At 40.6% G+C, this 13,286-nt stretch overlaps 1 protein-coding gene across 7 annotated transcripts in view; it reads right to left on the bottom strand.

Moving 5' to 3' along the window:
• YEATS2 (YEATS domain containing 2) overlaps positions 1-12,308 on the bottom strand; it is a 121,129-nt gene extending 108,821 nt beyond the window's left edge. For 5 of the 7 annotated variants that reach the window (XR_008617040.1, XM_024124400.2, XM_024124403.2 and 2 more), the window contains exon 1: positions 12,134-12,308. The gene's annotated coding sequence lies outside the window, so the exon portion shown is untranslated. Of the gene's footprint in view, positions 1-11,933; positions 11,973-12,133 lie in introns of those variants that run through there. The other 2 variants (XM_055084056.1, XM_007112619.4) reach the window with 2 other exon arrangements.
• Positions 12,309-13,286: the final 978 nt, after the last annotated feature.

Raw genomic sequence — 13,286 nt, 5'->3', positions numbered from 1 at the left:
CTTCAAAGCTTTTGCACAGCAAAGGAAACCATAAACAAGACGAAAAGACAACCCTCAGAATGGGAGAAAATATTTGCAAACGAGTCAACAGACAAAGGATTAATCTCCAAAATATATAAACAGCTCATGCAGCTCAATACTAAAAAAAACAAACAACCCAATCCAAAAATGGGGAGAAGACCTAAATAGACATTTCCCCCAAGAAGATACACAGATTGCCAACAAACACATGAAAAGATGCTCAACATCACTAATCATTAGAGAAATGCAAATCAAAACTACAATGAGGTATCACCTCTCACAGGTCAGAAAATGGCCATCATCAAAAAATTTACAAACAATAAATGCTAGAGAGGGTGTGGAGAAGAGAACCCTCTTGCACTGTTGGTGGGAATGTAAATTGATACAACCATTATGGAGAACAGTATGGAGGTTCCTTAAAAAACTAAAAATAGAACTACCATATGACCCAGCAATCCCACTACTGGGCATATACCCTGAGAAAACCGTAATTCAAAAAGAGACATGTACAATGTTCACTGCAGCACTATTTACAATAGCCAGGACATGGAAGCAACCTAAGAGTCCATCGACAGATGAATGGATAAAGAAGATGTGGCACATATATACAATGGAATATTACTCAGCCATAAAAAGAAACGAAGTTGAGTTATTTGTAGTGAGGTGCATGGAGCCAGAGTCTGTCATAGAGTGAAATAAGTCAGAAAGAGAAAAACAAATACTGTATGCTGGGACTTCCCTGGCAGCGCAGTGGCTAAGAATCTGCCTGCCAAAGCAGGGGACACAGGTTTGAGCCCTGTGTCGGCCAACACAATCACTGTTTCTTCAACTCACCTGGTATGGGAAAAAAATAGGTCTTTTAAATAAAAATAGCCACAATTTTACACTGGACCAGAATGGTGAGAAGCTGATAGACATTGGTCATTTGCATCAAACTGATGTGATCCACTCGGTTGATGTGGTCATCCCCAGTGTGACATATAAAGAGGTGAGCAAAATGGGACAGTTAGACAGCTGAGCTCAAAAGAACTGTTTCATTATTTAAGTATTACATATTTCCAGGTCAAAAACACCTACTTTCCTATTATAAATAAAACTGCTTAAGACTACAGAAGTTGCTATATAAGGTCTGTCCCAGGATCCATTCAGGACAGTATTCTGTCTCCAGTCTTACAAAGTAACAAGAAAAAGAGTTTAGGATCAAACAGCTATTCTAAATTATGAATGCCCTGCTTCCATCCATTAATGCAACAACTGGAGAGCTGGCTTTAGGTAGGTTTACCCTTCCTTTACCCGACCTCTTAAACATACTCTTTGTAGACAGACTGAGCTATCTGGGAAGTTTACAGGTTTTGATATATTTACAGTAAATTCTTCTTAAGTTGACAGAAGGTAGGCCATATAACATTCCAGTAACTTCCTTGGAGCCACTTTCAGACAAAAATCTCTGGAATTATCTAAAGTGATAATTCTGACTCATATGACAATCTTGTTGTTTCAGTTGTGAAGCCATCAAAGTTTTCTTTCCAAGAGAAGCAAAAAGAGGGGAAAAAAAAAAAAAAGACTTGTCTACAAATAAGGGCTGAAAAGGAAAGAAAGGAACTGGAACAGATCAAGATTGTGTCAAATTCTTGGCCACAGTCACTGAGAATATATAAATTAAGCCAAATTTTGCACACTTCACTAAATAGGGATGTTTTTCCACTGGAGCTTTCAAACTGACAGTCAATCCTATGGGGATAAGTCTCATGCCTTTCTATCAAGAGCTGAGATTCTAGAAAGAAAACAAGTACCTTAAAACATAAGACGTTTTTCAGAAAATTGGTTTTTCTTTAGCAACACTGCCTAATCTAGAAAATCTACCTATTTACAAATACCTACCTATTGATGAAATTTTTCTGGAACTAGATACAGTGATAGTTGTGTAACTTTGTAAATATACTAAAAAAACAAAAACAAAAAAAACCCCCAAGTATTACACTTTAAAGGAGTGAACTGTTTTTTTACATTGTTTACTCTATTTTTAACATCTTTATTGGAGTATAATTGCTTTACAATGGTGTGTTAGTTTCTGCTTCATAACAAAGTGAATCAACTATACATATACATATATCCCCATATCTCCTCCCTCTTGCGTCTCCCTTCCACCCTCCCTATCCCATCCCTCTAGGTGGTCACAAAGCACTGAGCTGATCTCCACGTGCTATGCAGCTGCTTCCCACTATCTATTTTACATTTGGTAGTGTATATATGTCTATGCCACTCTCTCACTTCGTCCCAGCTTCCTCTTCCCCTTCCCCATGTCCTCAAGTCCATTCTCTACATCTGTGTCTTTATACCTGTCCTGCCCCTAGGTTCTGCAGAACCTTTCTTTTTTCTTTTTTAGATTCCATATGTGTTAGCATACGGTATTTGTTTTTCTCTTTCTGACTTATTTCACTCTTATGACAGACTTTAGCTCCATGCACCTCACTACAAATAACTCAATTTCGTTTCTTTTTATGGCTGAGTAATATTCCATTGTATATATGTGCCACATCATAGTGGCTGTATCAATTTACATTCCCACCAACAGTGCGGGAGGGTTCCCTTTTCTCCACACCCTCTCCAGCATTTATTGTTTGTAGATTTTTTGATGATGGCCATTCTGACTGGTGTGAGGTGATACCTCATTGTAGTTTTGATTTGCATTTCTCTAATGATTAGTGATATTGAGCATCCTTTCGTGTTTGTTGGCAATCTGTATATCTTCTTTGGAGAAATGTCTGTTTAGGTCTTCTGCCCATTTTTGGATTGGGTTGTTTGTTTTTTTGATATTGAGCTGCATGAGCTTAAAGGAGTGAATTTTACGGTATGTGAATTAGAACTCAATAAAGGCATTATAAATAATAACAATGACAAACCCACTATACATTAACCTTAAACAGAAATCTATTTACAGATTATTCTTCCCCATGTATGCATGTACATGCTATGTGTACATTTGCAGGAGGGCAAGGCAGTCACCTGGGGAATCAACCTTAGGAAGACCAGTTCCTAATCAACATTAGGAAGACCAGAGGCACAGACTGTTAACACTTTCCAATTTAATTTTTTAATCAAATATTCAGATATTCAAAAAAGGTATAAAATGATCAGTGAGGGCTTCCCGGGTGGCGCAGTGGTTGCGAGTCCGCCTGCCGATGCAGGGGACGCGGGTTCGTGCCCCGGTCTGGGAAGATCCCACATGCCGAGGAGCGGCTGGGCCCGTGAGCCATGGCCGCTGAGCCTGTGCTCCGAAACGGGAGAGGCCACAACAATGAGAGGCCCGTGTACCACAAAAAAATAAAATAAAAAGATCAGAGGAACACAAGGAGGTTCAAAAGTATTAGTGATCCCCTTTTTTTTCCCCAATTTTATTTATTTATTTATTTATGGCTGTGTTGCCTCTTCGTTGCTGTGCGCGGGCTTTCTCTAGTTGTGGAGAGCAGGGGCTACTCTTCATTGTGATGCATGGGCTTAGTTCCTCTGCAGCATGTGGGATCTTCCCAGACCACGGCTCAAACCCATGTCCCCTGCATTGGCAGGCGGATTCTTAACCACTGTGCCACCAGGGAAGTCCCACTGATTTATTTCTTAAGCTGGGTGATAGCTAAGTAGATATTTGTTACTTTATTATTATTCTTTAAAACGTACCTCCTTATTATATGTGCTCTTTGATATACATATGATGTATTTCATACTTTTTAAAAACAAAACTTAAATTAAAAGAAATTATGTACATTCATACTATGGAATAAATCAGTTCCACTATAATGTGACATACGCATTCCTAAAAATCACCAGGCTGTATAAAATTGCATAACAAAAACCACAAGGCTTATGGGAAAAATGGGTTTGGGCCCAACACTCAAAAATTTTATCAGTGACATTAAGAAAACAAGGGAATCAAATAAAAAAAGTAATCTAATATTGTAAAAATGGCAGCACAGTTTTACACATTAAATGGTTAAGAAATACCTAAGTGCTACAATAAACTTGGCAGTGTGCCTTGAAAAAGACCTCAAGTTTGCTTGTGGAAGTGGGCATTGAAAAGTTACAGCTTGTTGAGTTACCTTGAAGTGGTAAGGAGGCTAATCTGAAATCAACAGAAAAGTGTAACACCAGATATGGATGGGTGTGGCTCATAACACAGCAAACTGAGGTTGCTGGAGGATGACTGAGGTGTGTGCCTGCATGTGGCTTGTGTATTTTTGCCATGGCTCAATTCAGCAGGTGCAGTTTTCTGCATTCACCTAGCATTTCTTGCAGATGAAATTACGCATGAGGGAATGTGAAATTCACGCTATACTCAAAAAAGTTCCCTATTATATCGACTGCACTGGAACATATTCATGTTTTCATATAGCAAAAATGTTCTGCAATGTAGCCATTAAAAAGAATGTATTGGGGCTTCCCTGGTGGCGCAGTGGTTGAGAGTACGCCTGCCGATGCAGGGGACACGGGTTCGTGCCCCGGTCCGGGAAGATCCCACATGCCGCGGAGCGGCTGTGCCCGTGAGCCGTGGTCGCTGAGCCTGCGCGTCCGGAGCCTGTGCTCCACAACGGGAGAGGCCACAACAGTGAGAGGCCCGCGTAACGCAAAAAAAAAAAAAAAAAAAAAAAAAAAAAAAGTATTGATACGGAAATACCTCTAAAATAAATTGTAAAGTGAAAAAAAGCCAAGGTGCAGATGGTGTGTATACTTTGATTCTTTCTGTGTAAACTAGGGGCAAGAGCAGAGAAACCCAAAAATATGCTGGTAGATGCCTGTGTAGGTTTTTCTGGAAGAAAGGATAAAAAATGATTTAACAAAAGTTGCCTCTGGGTAGTGGTTTTGCTTTTCATTTTATTCCTGACTACAATGTTTGAATTTTCTAACCATGTACATGCATTATTTGGGGAAGGAAAATGCCAAAAGGGTTTATGTCTCTTTCTGTTTTCTTCTCACTTCTCTATATGTTTAAAAGACACAACTACAGAGAATGTGAAACAACTGGAACTTTCATGCATTGGTGGTGGGAATGCAAAATGGTACAACCACTTTGGAAAACAGCTTGGCAGTTTCTTAAAAAAATATTAAAAATTCCCTACCATATGACCCAGCCATTCCACTCCTAGGTATTACCCAAGAGAAATAAAAGCCTATGTCCATACAAAAACACAGATGTTCACAGCAATGTTATTTGTAATAGTCAAAAACTAAAAACCACCCAAATGTCCATTAGTAGGTGAATGGATAAACAAATTGTGATATATCCATACAATAGAACATACTCTTCAATAAAAAATAATTAACCAGGGACTTCCCTGGTGGCACAGTGGTTAAGAATCTGCCTGCCAATGCAGGGGAGATGGGTTCAAGCCCTGGTGTGGGAAGATCCCACATGCCGCAGAGTAACAAAGCCCGTGAGCCACAACTACTGAGCCTGTGCTCTAGAGCCTGCGAGCCACAACTACTGAAGCCTGTGTGCCACAACTACTGAGCCCACGTGCCACAACTACTGAAGCCCGTGTTCCACAACAAGAAAAGCTACCGCAATAAGAAGCCCACGCACCGCAGCGAAGAGGAGCCCCCGCTAAACGCAATTGGAGAAAGCCCGCACACAGCAACAAAGACCCAAGGCTGCCATAAATAAATAAATAAACTTAGAAAATAAAATAAAAAAGAATTAACCAATACATGCAGCAACATGAATTAATTTCAAAATGATGCTGAGTGAAAGAAGCCAGCTTAAGAAAAAAGTATATACTACAATGGTAACATTTATACAAAATGCAAACTAGTCTATAGTGACAGAAACCTGATCAGTGGTTGTTGTGGTATGGGGCAATGATGGTGAAGGGAGAGAGAAGGATCACAAAGGGGCATTAGAAAAATTGGGGGGATGATGCATATGTTTACTATCTTGATTGTGGTGATGTTTTCACAGATACATAAATATGTCAAAACTTATCAAATTATACACTTTATATATGTGCAGATTGTGGTATGCCAATTGTACCTCAATGAAGCAATTTAAACACACACACACAGCTATTAAATACAGACTGTCAAAAAATGTATAAAGAATACACAATGATGGGCTTCCCTGGTGGCGCAGTGGTTAAGAATCCGCCTGCCAATGCAGGGCACATGGGTTTGAGCCCTCATCCGGGAAGCTCCCACATGCCGCGGAGCAACTAAGCCAGTGAGCCACAACTACTGAGCCTGTGCTCCGGAGACCGCGAGCCACAACTACTGAGCCTGTAGGCCTAGAGCCCTTGCTCCACAACAAGAGAAGCCACCACAATGAGAAGCCCAGGCACCACAACGAAGAGTAGCCCCTGCTCGTCCCAACAAGAGAAAGCCCGCGTGCAGCAACGAAGACCCAATGCAGCCAAAAATAAATAAATAAAATAAATTTAAAAATAAAAAATGAATACACAATGGGAACCCTCATACATTGTTGGTGGAAATGTAAAATGGTGCAACTGCTGTGGAAAACAGTTTGGCAGTTCCTCAAAAAGTTAAACACAGAATTACTATGTGACCTAGCAATTCCACACCTAGGTATACATTCAAAAGAACTAAAAACATATGTCCACATAAAAACTTCTATGTATGTGAATGTTCATAACAACATTATTCACAATAGTGAAAAAAATGGAAGCAACTCAAATGTCAATTGATGATTGGATAAACAAAATGTGATATAATCATACAACGTATTATTAAGCAATAAAAAAGAATAAAGTACCAACACATGCTACAACACAGATCAACTTTGAATATATCATGCTAATTAAGTGAAAGAAGCCAGACACAAAAGGCCACATGTTACATGAATATATGTCTATGAAATGTCCAGAAACAGGCAAATCCATAGACACAGAAAGTGGTTGCCAGGGGATGAGGGGAGGAAGGAACTGGGACTGACCGCAAATATGTATGGGGTTCCTTTCTGGAATCAGGAAAATGTTATGGAATTAGATGGTAGTAATGGTTGTACAACCTTGTGAATATACTAAAAAAAAACTGAATTATACACTGTAAAATGGTGAATTCTATCTTATGTGAATTATATCTCAATGAATAAGTATACACTCAAATAAACTAAATTAGTTTAAAAAAACAAAATAAATAACAATCACCAACACATCCACAACTCTGTAAATAAAAACATTATGAATAAAGTTGAAGCTCCTGCCCCTTGGCATTCTGGTCATCGCCAGCCTTCATTACCACCACATAACAGGTCTCTCCCCACACTTACCCCAAGCTCACTCTTCAGATAAACAGAATAAACAATCCTTGGTTAGGAGAACTAGTTCTTCTACCTCTCCCTGCCTACAGTCATCAAAGTTCACATGCTTGAACTTCTCCTAATTACCTTCCAATGGGTTCACATTTCATCCCTAACTTCTGCTTACTGAAATGCTATTCATCCTTCAAGAATCAAAATTTTAAAAATTTAAAAAAAAGAATCAAAATAAATTCCAATTCATCCATGAAGTGCACCCCAGCCTTCAAAAATTTTTTTTCTAACTCCCACAGAACAGATGCTATAGAAACAATCTGCTTCATAAGTCTTGTTTTCTATGAGGGAAAAGTGCATCCAATGCTGACCCTCACCCTCCATTCAGTGGCAGTGTAGAAAACAGACTGAAAGGGGGACAGGTTTAGTTAAAAGCAAGGAGGTGGGGGCCAATTTAAGGAGATGGCAATGAAGAATTCTGTTCTCTATGAGTGAATGAGAAGAGAGGAAGATCAAGTATTTCTTGGAATCTATCCTAAGGAAATACTCTCAAGACTGGTGATATACATCATACATGGGCTGTACTTAACAGATCTACAACTTAAATATTAGTTCTCCACTTACTATATATTTAGAATTAAAAACTTCATAATAAAAAACTGGAAATAGTCCATAGCAAATTACAGTGTAGCCACTGAATGACTATCAAGGAATTTTAATATGGGGGGATATGTAGAAAACCCTAAAGATTCCACCAAAAAACTGGTAGAATAAATTAATTCAGCAAAGTAGCAGGATACCAAGTCATCACATAAACATCAGTTATATTTCTATACACAAACAATGAACAATCTGAAAAGGAAATTACAAAAATATTTCCATTAATAATAGCATCAAAAAGAATAAAATACTTAGGAACTAACCAAGAAGGTAAAAGATATATACAATGAAAACTATAAAATATTGCTGAAAGAAATTAAAGAAGACAAATAAATGGTAACACATCCCATTTTCATGGACTGGAAGACCTAATACTGTTAAAAAGTCAATACTACCTGAAGGCATCTACAAAGTCAATGCAATACCTACTGAAATCTCAATGACATTTTTTGCAGAAGTAGAAAAACCCATCCCAAAATTCATATGGAATCTCAAGGGACCCTGAATAACCAAAACAATCTTGAAAAAGAACAAAATTGGAGGACTCACACTTCCTGATTTCAAAACTTACTAGAAGCTACAGTAATCAAAACAGCATGGTACTGGCATAGCACAGATATATAGACCAATGGAATAAAATAGCCCAAAAATAAACTCTTGCATATATGCTCAAATGATCTTTGACAAGGGTGCCAAGACCACTTAATGGGGAAAAAACAGTCTTTTCAACAAATAGTGCTAGGAAAACTGGATATCTATGTGCAAAAAACTGAATTTGGACCCTTAACTAATGCCAGGTACAAAAATTAACTCAAAATGGATCAAAGACCTAAACACAAAACTTAGAACTCGATTCAAAATGGCAAAGGATTTGAATTGATATTTCTCCAAAGATATACAAATGGTCAATAAGCACATGAAAAGATATTCAACATCACTAATATTAGGGAAGTGCAAATCAAAAACACAATGATATCACCTCACAGCCATTAGCATGGCTACTTTAGAAAAATAAAACAAAAAGCAGAAGAGTGTTAGCAAGGACATGAAGAAACTGGAACCCTCGTGCATTGGTGGTGGGAATATAAAATGGGGCAGCCACTATGGAAAACAGTGTGGCATTTCCTCAAAAAATTAAAAATAGAATTACTGTATGATCCAGCAATTCCACTTCTGTGTAAATACCCCCAAAGAACTGAAAGTAGAGACTCAAACGGGTATCTGGGCACCCACATTCCTAGAAGCATTATTCACAAGAGCCAAAAGATGGAAGCAACCCAATTGTTCATCAACAGATGAATGAAAAAATAAAATGTGATATATACATACACTGGAATATTATCCAGCCTTTAAAAAGGAAGGAAATTGAGACATATGCTACAACATGGATGAACCTTCAATACATTATGCTAAGTAAAATAAGCCAGTCACAAAAAGACAACTGCTGCCTGAATCCACTTATATGAGGTACTCAAACTAGTCAAAATCATAGAGACAGAAAGCAGAATGGTGATTGCCAATAGCTGTGGGTAAGGGAAAATGAGAAGTTTAGAGTTTATTTTACAAGATGAAAAAGAGTTGTGGAGACGGATCCTAGTGATGGCTGCACAATGATATAAATGTATTTAATACCACTGAACTGTACACTTAAAAATGGTTACGGGGGGGCGTCCCTGGTGGTGCAGTGGTTGCGAGTCTGCCTGCCGATGCAGGGGAACCGGGTTCGCGCCCCGGTCTGGGAGGATCCCACGTGCCACGGAGCGGGTGGGCCCGTGAGCCATGGCCGCTGGGCCTGCGCGTCCGGAGCCTGTGCTCCGCAACGGGAGAGGCCACAGCAGAGGGAGGCCCGCATACCACAAAAAAAAAAAAAAAAAAAAAAAAAGGTTACAGGGGTAAATTTCACATTATGTGTATTTTACTACACCTGAAAAAAAGTTTACATAGGAGTTAAATGGTAAGTATGCTTTTTCCATAATTAACCATGTCCTTCCTGATGGAGGTAATAAACTCATTTATTCCCAGGGGGTGGGGAATGGCGACACACATAAGGGGGAAAATTCTGTAAACTCTGTTAACAGGCTACATATTTTTAGTATCTAGATAATTCTTGACAATTAGAAAGTCAATCAGGAAAAGACAAACAGATAACAAGACACACAAAGGACAGGAACAGAAATTCACAAATGGCCAATAAATGTGAAAAAATGTTCAAACATACTAGTAATCAAGGAATGAAACATCAAAGACACAATTTTTCATCTATTAAATTTAGTTTGGGGGGAGATGAAAATAACGTGTCTTGAACAAGGGGCACTTGTTTCTAATTCACACTCGTTGTCTTCACTTCCCCACTCCCATTCAATTACTCCCATCTGTTTCTATCTCCTACTTCTAGTACTCTGGATAATAATACCAATGACCAAGCTAATAACCTCTGCGTTGCCAAATCCAAGTGAGCAACTCATTAAATATCTCAGAAGCACTGACGGACCAAGCCTCCATCATCCAGAAACTTCTCTCTAGTGGTTTCCATGACACCAGTCTCCTGCTTTTTCTCTTACCTCGCTGGCTGTTTCTTCTGTCCTGTGCTCAATCTTTTTCCTCTGTAAGATCTCCAAGCATTACAGTGCCTGAGGCTCACTCAATTTTCACTTCTCTATCTACACTCTTTCCCTAAGTGATCTCAGGTAGTCCTATAACTTTGAATATCATCTATATACTGAGTACTCCCAAATTTTTATCTCCAGCTCTAGGTTCTCTTCTGGAAGCTCCAAACCTGTACATCCAACTGCTTCCTCAACATACCAACTTCATATCTAATATACATTTCAAATTTAATACATCCAAAACAGAACTCATGATTTCTCCCACCTCAAATTTCTCTCTTCCATTCTTCTCAGCGAATGCAGCCATCTACTCGAAGTTGCTCAAAACAAGTATCAAAAAGCAAAGAGTTCTCCCTTTCACCAATCCATTTCCAAGTCTTGTTCATTCTACCTCCAAAATATTTGTTAATCTTTCTACTCTTCTCCATCTCCACAATCATGGACCTAGTCCAAGGTACTGTAAACTAACTGATCTTCTAGCTTCCGCTCTTGCCCTCTTCCTCCGCCCAGCAGATTATGCTACTTTCCTTCTTACAGCCTTCAAAAGGGTTCTCATAAAAACTAAATTCCTAAGAACGGCTTCACCTGCTCCTATCTTTGAAAGAACATACAAAACCAAAAATATACACTCCATGATGATATCTCTAGACAGTAAAACTATGGGTACTTTTCCTCATTTTTCTTGTATTTTTAAATTTTTCTATGATGAATACCTACTACTTGCTTATTAAGAAAAAGGAAATTATATTGCTCAATACTACATAATATTATTCTTACATGTTAAGGTGAAAAGGGAATGGAAAATTGTTACAACTCCGTAACTGTTACAAGCTTAGAAGAAAACAGTAGCAAACAAATACCAAAATTCTAAGAATGAGGTGTCAGGGCTGTAGAATTACCGGTGATATTTTCCCTCTACTTTCTATTTTTCAACATAATTACATTCACAAGAGAAAAAAAAAAAGGTTATGAGATAAACCTCATTGTCTTCTGCAATCTGGCCGCAACCCACCAAAGCAGCCTTTCACTCCCACCCCGCACTGTCTCACACCTCTGGTGCTTTTAACTCGGGCACCATCTCTAGAGTATCCTCCAACCTTTCTAAGTCCTACTCATCCTTCACCGTGGAAGGAGACGGTAGGGAAGCCGACAGGTTGGAGAAAGATTCCAGAATTCTTGCTGATAAATCCACAACTTGCCGGTGCTGGGGCCAAATCTCGTCTCCAATCCCATCGCAGGCCACCAGGTTTAACGTGCTAAAAGCTCCCGCCAGTGGGGTCCAGGGGACCCCCATCCCCTCAGAGAGCGCGGTGCCCCTTAAAAAAGGACACCCCTCACACACCCAAATTCCGGGTTCCCGCTGCGGAGACTCCCCCGGCACACACACTCACCCCGGACCCAGCCTCCTCCTTCGGATCCTCTCCTCTCGTCAGTCACCAGGCCCCTCCCTCCCTCCCCTCAGTCAGGGTGCCAGCGCGTCCGGCGGGGTGGGGGAAGGGTGCGCACGTGCCCGCGCCGCCCCCGCCCAGACAATGCCCGGGAGAACGGAGCGCGCGCCCGGCGGTCCCATCCCGCTCCCGCCAACACTCACCGTTTTTCCGGGTCTCCGGCTGAAGCGCAGGCCCCGCCGGGCGCCGCAAGAGGGCACGGGGGAGGGGAGGCAGCGGGCCAAGCCCCGTGGAGCCGCCCCGCCACGAGGCCCCAGCGACCCTGGAGCCCGCGGAAGAACACCGCTCGGCAGAGCCCGCCCGACCCGTCTGGCCCGGACGTCACCAGCAAGGGCGGTGGCAACGCGCGCGGTTCCGGGGGCGGAGTTCGCAAGGTTGTGGGCGGGGCCGGGGCGGGGTTGAGGCTGTCCTAGACTCTCACCCCGGGCCGGGGCGCGCTGCCCCGCATTGCCCAGCCCTGACCCGCTACCTGGGGAGCATGGACGCCGGTTCCGGTAAAGACACCATCATATATTATTTTCCTCCTTAGAGAAAGATGGCGAGTTCCAGCCCAAAGACAGAATATTCATTCTGTCGGCATTTATGAAGCTTCTACAGCAAGGACGACAGTAGCTATGATTTTTGTATGTGTCATCTTGTACCAAGCTTTGTGCTCTGTGCTAGGGATACAAATAACTATAGTTATTGCTAACCTATTTTACAGATGCAGAAATTGAGGCTCGGAAAGGTTATCTAGGTCATACAACTAGTGAGTAACAATCCATCAAGTACTGTTTTCCACCTAAATATCTCTTGAGCCCAACCTTCCCTTTCCTTCTCCCTGTACCACCCTACAGTAGACCCCATCATCTCTCTGCCCAAGGCCACTGTAGCCTCCCATGTGGTCTCCAGGTATCTATTTCTGTCCCCCTCCAATCTGTTTTCCTCACTACGTAAAGATTTACCATTGGAATCACCAAGGTTTAGAGGGGGTTCACTTTATAATTTTTTTTTCACTTTACGTATATGTTATCAATTTTTTGGATGTGTTTAATAAAAATATTTTAAAGGATTTACTCGTATATCTCCAATTGCAAGCCCAGTGCATTGCACATAGTATGCACTCAAAAAGTATTTGTTGAATAAATGAATAGTAGGGCCAGGAACTTACTCCAAAGCCCTGCATGATAAGGGAATAGAGGGATTTATAAAATGTCACTGTTGGCCTCCTGACCTTAATGTCTATTAAGGGTAAAGGCAGATTAACAATATTTGTTCAACAAATTTTTTGTGTGTTTCTATTCTATGTCCTGGTAC

This window comes from Physeter macrocephalus, chromosome 1 (assembly GCF_002837175.3).
Source record: "Physeter macrocephalus isolate SW-GA chromosome 1, ASM283717v5, whole genome shotgun sequence".
In the NCBI taxonomy this organism is placed as follows: domain Eukaryota; kingdom Metazoa; phylum Chordata; class Mammalia; order Artiodactyla; family Physeteridae; genus Physeter; species Physeter macrocephalus.
The sequence above is the reverse complement of the archived record's forward strand: the minus strand, read 5'-3'. Positions and strand labels throughout refer to the sequence as shown.